At 32.7% G+C, this 14,274-nt stretch overlaps 1 protein-coding gene and 1 non-coding gene across 2 annotated transcripts in view; one reads left to right on the forward strand and one right to left on the reverse strand.

The window, feature by feature from the left end:
* Ctnna3 (catenin alpha 3) overlaps window positions 1–14,274 on the reverse strand; it is a 1,674,700-nt gene that overhangs the window by 1,499,059 nt on the left and 161,367 nt on the right. The gene's annotated exons all lie outside the window — the stretch shown is intronic.
* LOC113187037 (U6 spliceosomal RNA) lies at window positions 7,368–7,474 on the forward strand. Its single transcript, XR_003301374.1, has one exon. It is a non-coding gene; the product is annotated as a U6 spliceosomal RNA (small nuclear RNA).

Genomic DNA, 14,274 nt, shown 5'->3' on the forward strand with positions numbered 1-14,274 from the left:
CAACACATACCCTGAAAGCTAGAAGATCCTGGCAAAACATATATCAAGCTCTGAAATCCAACCAAGAATATTGTATCCACCAAAATTAAGCTTTAAATTTGAAAATGAGATAAAAACTTTCCATAATAAACCAAAGAATTTATAGCTAGAAAACTGGCACTACAAAACATCCTTGGCAAAATATTTCATGAAGAGGGAATTAAAAACAGCAATGAAAATCAGAAGAGGGAGGTAGTACACTAAAGGAAAAACTAATCAAAGAGGAAAACCAATTCAAGTTAAATAACAAAAATAAACAAATATGGCTGAAAATACAAAGCATGTCTCAACATTAACCCTAAATGTTAATGGCTTAAACTCACCAACCAAAAGACATAGGTTAGCAGATTGGATTTTAAAAATGACCCAACAATATGCTGCCTCCATATTGTTGGGTCATTTTTAAATGACTCATTTGATAGGAAAAGACACACACTGAAGATGAAAGGTTGGGAAAAATCATACCACTCACATGGATTGCGGAAGCAAGCCAGGGTTTTTATACTCATATCAAATAAAGTAGACTTCAAGCCAAGGTTAATCAAAAAGGATAAAGATGGAAATGACATACTGCTCAATAGAACCATACACCAATAAGACAAAACAATCATAAATATATATACCCCAAACAATGGTGCAGCTATGTTCATCAAACTCTTCTCAAATTCAAGAGTAAAATTGACCAAAACCCAATAATCTTGGGTGACCTTAACACACCTCTCTCACCACTGGATAGCTCTTCCAAACAAAAGTTGAATAAAGAAACTGCAGAACTCAATAACACAATCAATAACTTAGACTTAACTGACATATATAGAATATTTCAACCTGTATCAAGCAGATATACTTTCTTCTCACCAGAACATGGATCCCTCTCTAAATAGACCATATACCATGACACAAAGCAACTCTTTTTTGGGATCTCAAAGAAGACATAATACAAAAAAGTAGAGATACTACCATGCATTTTATCAGATCATAATGGAATGAAATTTGAAATCAATGATGAAATAAAAAAATAAAAATTTCTCCATCACCTGGAGGCTAAACAAAATGCTACTGAATGAACAATGGGTAACAGAAGACATCAAGGAGAAGAGTAAAAAGTTCTTAGAGGTACATGAGAACATAGACTCACATAAAGAAATCTCTGGGACACTATGAAAGCAGTACTAAGAGGAAAATTCATTGCATTTAGTTCATTCTTTAAAAGAAGAAAAAGTCAACAAATAAATGACCTCACACTACATCATAAAGCCCTAGAAAAAGAAGAACAAACCAGCAGCAAAAGCAGAAGTCAAGATTAAAATTAGAGGTGAAATCAATGAAATTGAAACAAAAGAAACAATTGAAAATATTGACAAGACTAAAAGTTGGTTCTTTGAAAAAAAAAAGTAAAATTGACAGACCCTTAGCCACGCTAAAGAAGAGAAGGAGAGAGAGAAAGCAAATTACCAGCATACATAATGAAAAAGGTAATATAACAACAGACACTACAGAAATACAGAGGATAATTAGAAATTATTTTGAAATCTTATACTCCAATAAATAGAAGACATTGAAGGCATCAACAAATTTCTTAAGTCATACAATTTGCCCAGATTGAGTCAGGAAGATATACACAATTTAAACAGACCAACATCAAGTGAGGAAATAGAAAACACCATAAGAAGCTTACCAACCAAGAAAAGCCCAGGATCATATGGATCACAGCCGAGTTCTACAACACCTTTAAAGAAGAACTAATACCAATACTCTTTAATTTATTTTAGGAAATAGAAAAAGACGCAGTAATTCCGAACTCATTCTATGAGGCCAATATCAGCCTGATCCCAAAACCAGGCAAACACACTTCAAAGAAAGAAAACTTCACACCAATATCTCTAATGAACATAGATGCAAAAATTCTCAATAAAATTCTAGAAAATTGAATACAAAAACATATCAAAAAGATTCTGCACCATGATCAAGTGGGATTAATCCAAGGGATGCAAGGTTGGCTCAACATACGGAAATCAATAAATGTAATTTATCACATCAATAGACTTAAAGATAAGAATCATATGATCATCTCAATAGATTCAGAAAAGGCATTTGTCAAAATATAGCACCTCTTTATGTTCAAAACACTAGAAAAACTAGGGATAACAGGAATATATCTCCACATCATAAATGCTATCTACACTAAGCCTCAGGCCAACATCATTCTAAATGGAGAAAAATTAAAGGGATTCCCTCTAAAAACTGGAACAAGACAAGGATGCCCTCTTTCACCACTTCTACTCAACATAGTTCTTGAAACACTGGCCAGAGCAATTAGACAGAAGAAAGAAAGAAAAGGGATATGTATAGTAAAAGAAGAACTTAAATTAGCACAATTTGCTGATGATATGATTCTATACCTAGAAGACCCAAAATATTCCTCCAGAAAACTTCTAGAACTAGTAAATGAATTCAGCAAAGTAGCAGGATATAAAATCAATACTCATAAATCAAAGGCATTTCTGTATATCAGTGTCAAATCCTCTGAGAAGGAAATGAGGAAAACAACCCCATTCACAATAACCTCAAAAAAATAAGATACATGGAAATCAACTAAAGGAAAGAGGTGAAAGATCTATACAATGAAAACTATATAACCCTAAGGAGAGAAATCAAGGAAGACCTTAGAAGATAGAAAGATCTACCTTGCTTTTGAATAGGCAGAATTAATATTATCAAAATGAATATACTACCAAAATCACTATACAGATTTAAAGCAATTCTGATCAAAATCCCAATGGCATTCCTCATAGAAATAGAAAAAGCAATCATGAAATTCATCTGGAAAAATAAGAGACCAGAATAGCTAAAGCAATCCTTAGCAGGAAGAGCGAAGCAGGTAGCATCACTATACCAGACCTTAAACTATACTACAGAGCAATAGTAACAATTGGCACCAAAACAGACTGGTAGATAAATGGTATAGAATAGAGAATACAGAGACTAATCCACAAAATTACAATTATCTTATGTTAGACAAAGGTGCAAAAACATGCACTAGATAAAAGAGAACCTCTTTAACAAATGGTTCTGTGAAAACTGGAAATGCATATGCAACAAAATGAAATTAAACCCCTATTTCTCATAATGCACAAAACTTAACTAAAATGGATCAAGGACCTAGGAACTAAACTAGAGACTCTGTGTCTAATAAAAGAAAAAGTAGACCCTAATCTTCATCATGTGGGATTAAGCCCCAACTTCCTTAATAAAACTCCTATAGTGCAAGAATTAAAACCAAGAATCAATAAATGGGATGAAATCAAACTAAAAAGTTTATTTTCAGCAAAAGAAACAATCTGTGAAGTGAACAGACAGCCTACATCCTGGGAGCAAATTTTTACTCGTCACACATCAGATAGAGCACTAATCTCTGAGGTATATAAAGAACTCAAAAAGCTAAACACCGAAAAACAAATAACCCAATCAACAAATGGGCCAAGGACCTGAACAGATACTTCTCAGAAGAGGATATACACTCAGTCAACAAATATATGAAAAGATGTTCATCATCTCTAGCAATCAGAGAAATGCAAATCAAAACTACTCTAAGATATCATCTCACTCCAGTCAGAATGGCAGCTATCATGAAGACAAACAACAATAAGTGTTGGCGGGAATGTGGGGGGCAAGGAACACTCATACATTGCTAGTGGGACTACAAATTGGTACAGTCAATATGGAAAGCAGTACGGAGATTCCTTGGAAAGCTGGGAATGGAACCACCATATGCCCCAACTATCCGTCTCCTCGGACTATCCCAAAAGATTTAAAAACAGCATACTACAGGGACACAGCCACATCAATGTTTACAGCAACGTAATTCACAATAGCTAAACTGTGGCACAAACATAGATGCCCTTCAGTGGATGAATGGATTTTAAAAAATGTGGCATATATATACAATGGAATATTACTCAGCAATAGAAGAGAATAAAATCATGGCATTTGCAGGTAAATGGATGGCGTTGGAGAAGATAATGCTAAGTGAAGTTAGCCAATCCCCAAAAAACAAATGCCAAATGTTTTCTCTGATATAAGGAGGCTGACTCATAGTGGGATAGGGAGGGGGGCAGCAAGAAGGAATAGATGAATTCTAGATAGGGAAGAGGGGTGGGAGGGGAAGGGAGGAGGCAGGGAATTAGCAAGGACGGAGGAATGTGATGGACATCATTATCCAAAGTATATGTATGATGACACAAATTGGGTGTCAACCTACTTAATATACAGAGATATGAAAAATAGTGGTATATATGTGTAATAAGAATTGTAATGCAAAAAAAACAAAGTATATGTATAAAGACATGAATTGGCATGAACATACTTTATATACAAAGATATGAAAAATTGTGCTCTGTATGTGTAATAAGAATTATAATGCATTCCACTGTCGTGTATTTTTTAAAAAATCAATTAAATGAAAAAGAAAAAAAATAAATATTTAAATAAATAAAACCAGAAATGAATGAGGAGACAACAGAACTGATACAATCGAAAGACAGATATCATAACACCACAATGAAAGGTTAATTATATGCCAATAAATTGGACAACTAGAATAGGTGGGAAAATTCCTAGATATATACAACTTACCAAGATTTAATAATGCAAAAACAGAAAATCTGATGAGACCAATAAGTAAGAAGATAGAATCAATAATAAAAAGTCTCCCATCAAAGAGCCTAGGATCTGATGGCTTCACTGCTGAATTCTAAAAAAAAAAATTCAAAGAAGAACTAATACAAATCCTTCTCAAAACTCTTCCAAAATATTGAAGAGGAGAGGGCTACTTCCAATTTCATTTCACAAGGCCAGCATTACCCTAATATCAAAGCAAGAAAAGAACATACACACAAAAAAAATTATAGGACAATATCCTTGATAAACATAGATGTAACTCCTCAACAAAACACTAACAAATCCAATTCAACAGCACATTAAAAGATCACTTACCATGATTAAGTGGAATTCATCCCTGAGATAAAAGGATGTTTTAACATATATAAATCAATTGATAATATATATCATATTAACAGAGTGACAGACAAAAATCATATGAATAGGGCTGGGGATGTGGCTCAAGTGGTAGCACACTCGCCTGGCATGCATGTGGCCCGGGTTCGATCCTCAGCACCACATGCAAACAAAGATGTTGTGTCCGCCGAAAACTAAAAAATAAATATTAAAAAATTCTCTCTCTCTCTCTCTCTCTCTCTCTCTCTCTCTCTCTCTCTCTCTCTCTCTCTTTAAAAAAATTATATGAATACATTAATAGATGCAGAAAAATGATCTGACAAATTCAGCATCATTTTATGATTAAAAATTCTTAGTAAATTAGATACAGAAGGAATATATTTCAACACAATCAAAGTCATATAACAGAAACTCACAGCTAACATTTAACTCAGTGGTGAAAATTGAAAGCTTTTCCTCTAAGATCAGGAACAAGACAAGGATGTTCACTCTTGCCACTTCTATCAACTTTGTACTGGAAGTCCTACCTAGAGCAATTAGGTAACAAAAGAAAGAAAAGTCATACAAATCAGAAAGGAAGAAATTAAATTGTCTGTGGAGATGACGTGTTCTTATAGATGGAAAATGTTAAAGATATTGCCAAAACACTGTTAAAACTAATATTTATGTCTGGTAAAATAGGACATAAAATTGACACAAAAATCAGTAGCATTACTATAAACTAACAATGAACTATCTCAAATAGAAACCAAAATCAAAAAGCAAGAAAACAATCTCATTTACAATAACCAAGAAAAAATAAAACACATAGGAATAAACATGATTAATGTAATTAAGGAGGTAAAAGCTCTATACACTGAAAACTATCATCTCTGATTAAAGAAATTGAAGAATACCCAAATAAATGAATAGATAATCCATGATCATGGATCAATAAAATCAATATTGTCAAAATGTCCATACTACCTAAAGGCAATCTATGGACTCAATAAAATACCTATTCCGATGGCAAAATTCCCAAAATGTCAGTGTCATTTTTCAAAGAAACAGAAAAAAAAACCCTAAAGCTCTCAAGGAACCAGAAAAGATTCCAAACAGCTTAAGGAATCTTGAGAATCTTGAACAAGAATAAAACTGGAGGCATCACACTTTCTGATTTCAAATTATATTATAAAGCTACAGTAACCAAAATAGCATGACACGGGCATGAAAAAACATACACACAAATCAAGGAACCACAACAGAAAACCCAGAAATACACCCACATATGTATTATTAACTAATCTTCAACAAAGTTTCCAAGAATCTAGGAGGAAGAAAAGATAGTTTCCTCAATAAATGGAACTGAGAAAACTGGATGCCCACTGCCCACATGTTAAAAAAAATAAAAAGAAAAGAAAGAAGCAAGAAAAGAACTTAAAATAAATTCTACTCTTATCTTGCATTATACAGAAAAGTCACCTAAATGCATTCAAGGTTTAAATATGAGATCTGAAACCATAAAACTTCTATACGAAAACCAAGGGGAAAATCTCTATGACATTGCTACTGGCAAATATTTTTTTGATATGAAAATAGGCAACAAAAGTAAAAATAAATTGAGACTATACCAAACCAAAAAGTTTCTGTATAGCAAACAACTAAATAAAAAGGCAACCCATAGAATGGGAGAAAATATTTTTATACCATATTATCTGATGAGTTGATATTCGAAATATATGAGGAATTCATGTCAAATATCAAAATAACCAAATAAACCAGTCAAAAATGGGCAAAGAATCTAAACAGATGTTTTTCCAAGGAAGGCATACACTTAGCTAAGAAGTATTCTGAAAAGGTACATTATCAATTATGAGGGAAATGGAAAAAAAACACCCAAGACATTACCATACATCTGTAGGGATGGCTACTACCAAAAGTTCAAAAGATAACAAAGGTTGGCAAGGGTGAGCAGAAAAGGAGATCCTTACACATGGTGGTGGGAATGTAAGTTGATATAGTCATTATGAAAAACAGTATGCAAGTTCTTTAAAAAAATAAAATAAGGGTTTGGGCATAGCTCAGTTATAGAACACTTGCCTAGCATACATGAAGCCCTGGGTTCAATCCCCAGCATTGAAAACAAAATTTTAGATAAACTACCATTTATCTAGCAATTCCCTTCTAGGTTTATATCTAAAGGAAATGAATCAGTATTTTGAAGAGATATCTACACTCCTTTGTTCACCATAACACTATTCACAATAGCCAAGACATGGAAACAGTTTAGAGTCTACTGAGAGACAAAAGGATTTTAAAAATATGGTATATTGGTACTCATTTCAGCAGCACATATGCTAAAATTTGAACCATACAAAGAAGATTAGCATGGTCCCTGCACAAGGATGACATGAAAATTTGTGAAGCTTTCCATGTTTTTGAACTTACTGCTAAATAAATAAAGATAACAGCTGATTGATAAATAAAGTTATAAAACTATAAAAAAAGAAAATATGGTACATTGTATATATAATAGAATATCATTTGAAAGAATGAAATCTTGCCACTTGTAATAATATGAATGAACTTAGAAGACATTATACTAAGTTAGATAAGCCAGACATAGAATGAAAAATATTGCATGACTTCACTTATATGTGGAATCTAAAAATATAAAACTTATGAAACAGAGAGTAGAGCAGTATTTGCCAGAGTCTAAGAGGTGAGGGAAACTGAAAATGCTGCTCAAGGATACAAACTTTCATTTATAAAATAAACAAGTTCTAGTGATATAGTGTATATATCTAGTGTATAGACTATCATTAATATAAAGTATTATATACTTGAAATAGGCTAAGAGTACAGATCTTACGTATTGGTATCACAAAAATAATAGCTGTGCGGGTTAATGAATATTGTAATTAGCTTCATTTTGGTAATCATTTCAATACCTGTAAACACACACACATATATATATACACAAATATATCAAAATATCACATTAAACACATAGAATAAAATAATTTTATTTGTCAATTATACTTCAATAAGGATGAAAAATGAACAATAAAATTTGTGATAAAAGATGTTATAAGGGCTGGGATTATAGCTCAGTGATAGAGCATTTGCCTTGCACACATGAGGCCCTGAATTTGATCCTCAGCACCACATAAAATAAATAAATAAATATAAAGATATTTTTTAAAAGATGTTATCATAAAAATTGTACTACAACTTGAATTTGGTTTTACCCTCAAGGATTCATGTATTGGAGGCCTGTTCCCAAGTGTGATGTGAGAGGTAATGGAACCTTTAAGACATGAGGCCTGGTAAGAGGTCCTTAGATCACTAGGACTCTGCCCTTGAAACACTATAAAACATATTAGAGAATATCACTTTCAGAATTAACTCTTTTGTGACTATAGTATTTCTTTTCAATACCAATCTCTATCAACAATCAGGGACTTAGGTATGTCAATATAAAACGTGAACAAATAAGCACAATATTGATGCAAATGTTCCAGCTTTTTATCACCTCTGAAATTTCTATCAGCATTGTAAATTTTAAAACAACCTATAACAAAGCATTAACTATTTCAATAAACAATCCCCACTATAAGCTGCCCACAAGGCAACTATTATACAGTAAACAACCTTGTAAAAATTAATCACTCTTTTCTGGTACAAGAAAATCAACTAGTATATGCTTGATTCAACAGCTTTCTACCCAAGTGCCACCAAGAAACTGAAGTCCAGAGACAACAGATGGAACATGATAGCAAACCTGAGGACTAAAATATGTCTCTATAATGTTTTTACTTTACTAATTTAATACAAGACATCTACTTGTCATGACTGTGAACTATTCAAAGTGGAAATCAAATATTGTAAGTAGAACAAATGTTTAATAATGCATCATTTTGATCATTCATTTTTAAATAAAGGGTAAAGCTGTTACATAAAAATCCATAAGATTTCTTTCTTCAGACTTTAACTATAGAAAAAGCAATCATCTATAAGGATCTGCAGTTTATGAAGTAGTGAAAATGGTCTGATGGCTATTGCAATAAAAGGAAATGTAAATATTAATTTGGGATCTGCTACTAACTCAGAATAACCTTAACTGATATATCAAACCTTCTCTCTCTCTCCATATTACAAAACTGAAAAATAAATGCAACAATCCTTTCCCCTCTTTTGGACAAACAACTCTGTATGAGCAAATAAAAATAGAATTGAATATGTGGTGAATAGCATAAAACATGCCTGGGTTTATTTGAGCTTTGGTGTAGCACACTACTTTATAATTCAACAGTTTTAATACCTGTGCAATGAATTTTTAAATGATGTCTGAAATGCTTTGAAATATTCAGAAACAGATTTTAAAACAGCACAATCATTTTACTTGAGTAAATAAGAAACATAATACCATCTAAGACGTGAATACTTTAGCAGTCTTTGGTTCACTTACTCTTAAAAGGAATAATTGAATCAAAACTCTTTCAAGAGAGTTGGATTAATTACAGAGCAAGGAAGGGAAGGATCTTCTCCCAATTGAGCAATTAACATATTTCATCTACCACAGGCCACTGATGTGAATATACAGCTACAGAGCCATTGTTCTAGAAGCTTAGCATCTCCCCTTAGTGCTCATTCACTCCAGCTTCCAATTACACTTCTCTTTAGATCATACCTAATTATCTCCAAATTTATATGTTTCTTATTTTGAAAGGTCTTAAGTAAAATACATTTACAATCTACATTTTAATGTTAATGCCAATGGAAAGTTAGTTCTACCTTACATTGTCCTTGCAGATGAGCAACTCCTGGGGCAATATTCTTGCATATCCCCTTATCTTACCTGATGCATGACATTTTTCTTGCTATAAGACTTTACTTGGTAGAAGATTACTACTGAAATTTATCAATTTCTTCTTCTCTATATGCTATAATACATCAACATCAGGCCTAGTGCTATGCAGTTTTGTTTTGCTAAGCACTGTTTTCACAGGATTTCTACATAGTTGTCATATCCTCAGGGTTCTTGAGTTCCAGGATAAGCTTAGGATTGTTTTCTATGTGGTCAGGCATTATCCACCTGGAGTTTTTTATTTGTTTTTTTAATTTTAAATATTTAATTGACAAACGTTGAATATATTCAAGAAATATAAATTACTTGAAATTATATATACATTTATACAATATACATATCATATCACCATCCATGCTGAACATTAGGTTCCCCAGAACTTAAATCATCTTATAATTGAAAATCTGTATCCTTTGACAAACATCTCCTTACTTTCCTAACCCCCAACCCCTTTTATTCTCTGCTTCTGTGAGTTTGACTTTTTTTTGGGGGGGGGGGATTCTGAACATAAGTGTGATTATGAAATTTTTGTCTTTCTCTGACTTATATCTTTTTTGGCAGAGGGAGGGAGTTACCAGAGATTGAACTCAGGGACACTCAGCCACTAAGCTACATCCCCACCCCTATTTCGTATTTTATTTTGAGACAGAGTCTCACTGAGTTGCTTAGTGCCTCACTGTTGCTGAAGCTGGCTTTGAACTCATAATTCTCCTGTCTCAGCCTCCTCAGCCACTGGGATTGCAGGTATGTGCCACCACACTCTGGCTGTCTGGCTTATTTCACTTAATACAATGTTCTCTAGATTCATCCATATTATCACAAATGGATGTATTCCCTTCTTTTCTGAGGCTTACTAAATATATTCTCATATATATATATATATATATATATATATATTATATAATTTTTTATCTATTCATCAAAAAACTTAATTTGTTTCCATATCTTAGCTATTGTGAATAGTGCTACAATTAACATTGGACTACAGTTATCTCTTCAAGACACTGATTTCATTTCCTTTGGATATACGCCCAGAAGTGGGATTGCTAGATCATATGGTAATTCTATTATTAATTTTTTGAGGAACTTTCATACTGTTTTCCATATTGACTATACCAATTTACATTACCACCAACAGTGTAAAAAGATACCCTTTTCTCCCTATCATCACCAACTCTTGTCTCTTCTTTCACACCTGCTAAGATGCCTATTGTTAAAAATACAAAAAGAAAGAAGTAAAATTTTTCAATTGAAGGATATAGACCTGCATTCATTTTCACTAAATAAATTGCATATAATTTATTTCTACTTTTCTTCATTGATAAGGCTTTATTTTAAATTCAATTCCTATTCTACAAGGTATTATAAACACTTCTGGTCTTGGAATTATCCAAGGGGCAACTCCTATCCAGTCTAGTAAAAGAAAAAAAAAACCAGTCCTTCATTCCTAAACATCATCACTAAAGTAAGGATCAAATTGTACTGAACAATACCATCTGGAAGAACAAAGGAAGTCTAGATACATAGGATGTAATTATTACAAGTTGGACTTTGGCCAAAATATTGGGTCTAAGACCCTAATTTCCCCACGGATTGCCATGGCACAAGAACGTGGGCCTTTCATTTCACTGTCTATCAAGAGAGGTCTTTGTAGACACTTACTAGAACCAAATGTTGCAACTTCCTCCTTGAGACATATCATTTTTTCTAGAACAGATCACCAACTACTAGACTACAGATATTCAAAAACACTTAGTCCTATATGTGCAGAACAGCACTGAACCTTATGTGTAGTACAAAATTATATAAAAGAGAGAAAATATCCTTATAGAAATTATACACTATTTAGGAGAAAGGCTTTTGAGAGTAACTCAAAACAACATTATGATAACTACCACATTAGGTGCTTTGCCAAGTCCTTTGTACACTTTAAAGGACTTACTTTATACTTTGTATATAATTTTTTTCAGAACATGCTGTAAATTAGGAGTTATCTTCTTTGTGTTTTATATGTAGAAACTTGGTGCCCAAGGGAGTACAAACAGTACAACTAGTTTTGGCTAACCACGAAGCCCACATTCTAACTTTTGCACTACATGTATTATCAGTGAGTATATCATCAATCAGATGCTAAACTGTTAAAAACTGTAAGACACAGATAAAAGCTAAAAGTGGACAAAAAAAGAATGAAGAGTTTACATATTGGCTAGAGGTCACAGAGTGTGGGATCAGGAAGGAGACAAGACTTCAGTTTAACTTTGAAGGAAAATTAGTAGTTAAATAAACAAATAGAAAGAGACTGTGTACTCTTAATACCAAGTTATATAAATGTTATACAAAGGTCAGAAGGCAAGAACAATAGTCCATGATCAGGGAGAGAAGAATTGGCAATATGTGATATGTTTGAAAATGGGTGTGTACCTGAAGCATAGTATTTTAATTTTCAAACAATGTTTTAAATTTGCTTCAGTCTATATCATGTTCAATTCAATGTATCAACTTTAATTTATATCAAAGAACTTCAGAAGCCTCTGGAAATGGGATGTGTTTTATAATATTATTATAAGTATTAAGGGTAGAAGAAGAGAGGAAGAATTAAATTAGAGTCTAGATTATCAAATCTTATTTTATTTTACTCTACAGAATGAAAGCCCCCAAGAAAACATTTTGATTTATAACTTCTCAAATTAATACGTAGGTCTGGAATCTCTATAAAAGCTGGAGATTACTATTTTTATTCCTTTGTAGCACCAAGCAGGAGGATAAAAACCAAATAGTCAAAGCAGATAAACTCCAAGATTGTATCTCCAAATAGTGAGAATTGAAAGAACTTCCAGATTTTCTTGTTAATTCTGCTTTATCATTCATTTCTTTCAGGCTAACTAGTCTCTGGACACCCACTCCCTCATCTATCACAGCCTCCTCTCTCACTTTTTCCAACCAAAGCTATTTTGAACATTAGTCTTTTTTAAAGGAGGAAAGTATAGAGATGCTTGTGCCCTGACTCAAGGACTAGCTTAAGTTCATGCCTAGACAAGAAAAACAGTAACTTTAAAAAAAAAAAAAAAGGTTTAATGAAGCAAAGTACTCCAGGGGTCTATCTGGTGCTGGGAAAGAAATGATTCAAAAAGAAGTTGAGTTATATAGCTCAGAAGTAGAGCGTTTGCCTCACATACATGAGCCCTGGGTTCAATCCCCAGCACTGAAAAAAAAAAATATATATATATATATATTTTATATATATATATACATATATATATGTATATATGTACACAAATATATAATTACATAAAAATGTGTATACATAATTATATACAAATTATATATGAAATATATATAATTCAGAGCTAAGGTAACATTGGCATTTTCTGTTTCTTGGAAGAAGTAAATAGAGAAATTAAATATGTTAGAAGAAAACCTAAAATAAAACAATGCAGAGAGCACTCTGTTAGCCTTTGGCATATAGAAAGCTCAGAGCTAATGCCCTTCTAAATTTTAAAAGTGAAACAAACACATTGATTGTAGTTGCCTATAATCTGAGGATAAAGTTTTGGCTGCTTCTTCATTCATAGGAATACAACCACCAATAATATTTATTATTTGCCATGAGTCAGACATGTGAGCCTAGAGAGGATACAGCACTGAAGATCATGAAACTAACAAGTCTCTGTCCTTATGCAGCTTACATTCTGCCACAACAAAGAATGATAAATATGATCTGACTGAGAAATGACCCATGACTAATTCATAGTACAAAGAATCTGCCATATAACAAAGAAACTTTCTTGTTGAATCAGCAATTTTACAGAGACCTGTATCTTTTCTGGTAGGAGAAAAACAATTTCTATTATGTGTTTAATAGGTTTTTGAAGTTTTAAAAGAATTGGTCGGGAGAGAAAAGACAAATTCCAATAAGTCAAAGAACAGTTGATGTTCTGACTCTTTGAACACTGCACATCTAGGATAGATGACACTCCAGGTTTGAATTGGCTTCATGCCTTATTAGCCCAACAACAATAAGAGTTACTTAACTCTATCAATACTTTGCTCATCTGTAAAATGGTTCTAATAAAACTAATCTCACTATATCATTGTAAATATTTAGTGAATTAATGTTTTAGTCCTATTATGTGACATATAGTTGTCATTTAATTAAAAAGCATATAAAATTTATATATACATGTATAAACACTACACATGTCCCTATTTCCTCATGCACATGCAGTTTACTTATGCACCCTCAATGCCATTCAGCAAGAGTTCTACTCTTCTGCCCTTGAAATATTCACCTTTTTCCAAATTCACAATTAGCTAATGTAAGAATCTAATCACTGAAAATGTGTTAAAGAGAAAGGATAAAGAAGAGGACA

Source organism: Urocitellus parryii, chromosome 5, assembly GCF_045843805.1.
Source record: "Urocitellus parryii isolate mUroPar1 chromosome 5, mUroPar1.hap1, whole genome shotgun sequence".
Taxonomy (NCBI): domain Eukaryota; kingdom Metazoa; phylum Chordata; class Mammalia; order Rodentia; family Sciuridae; genus Urocitellus; species Urocitellus parryii.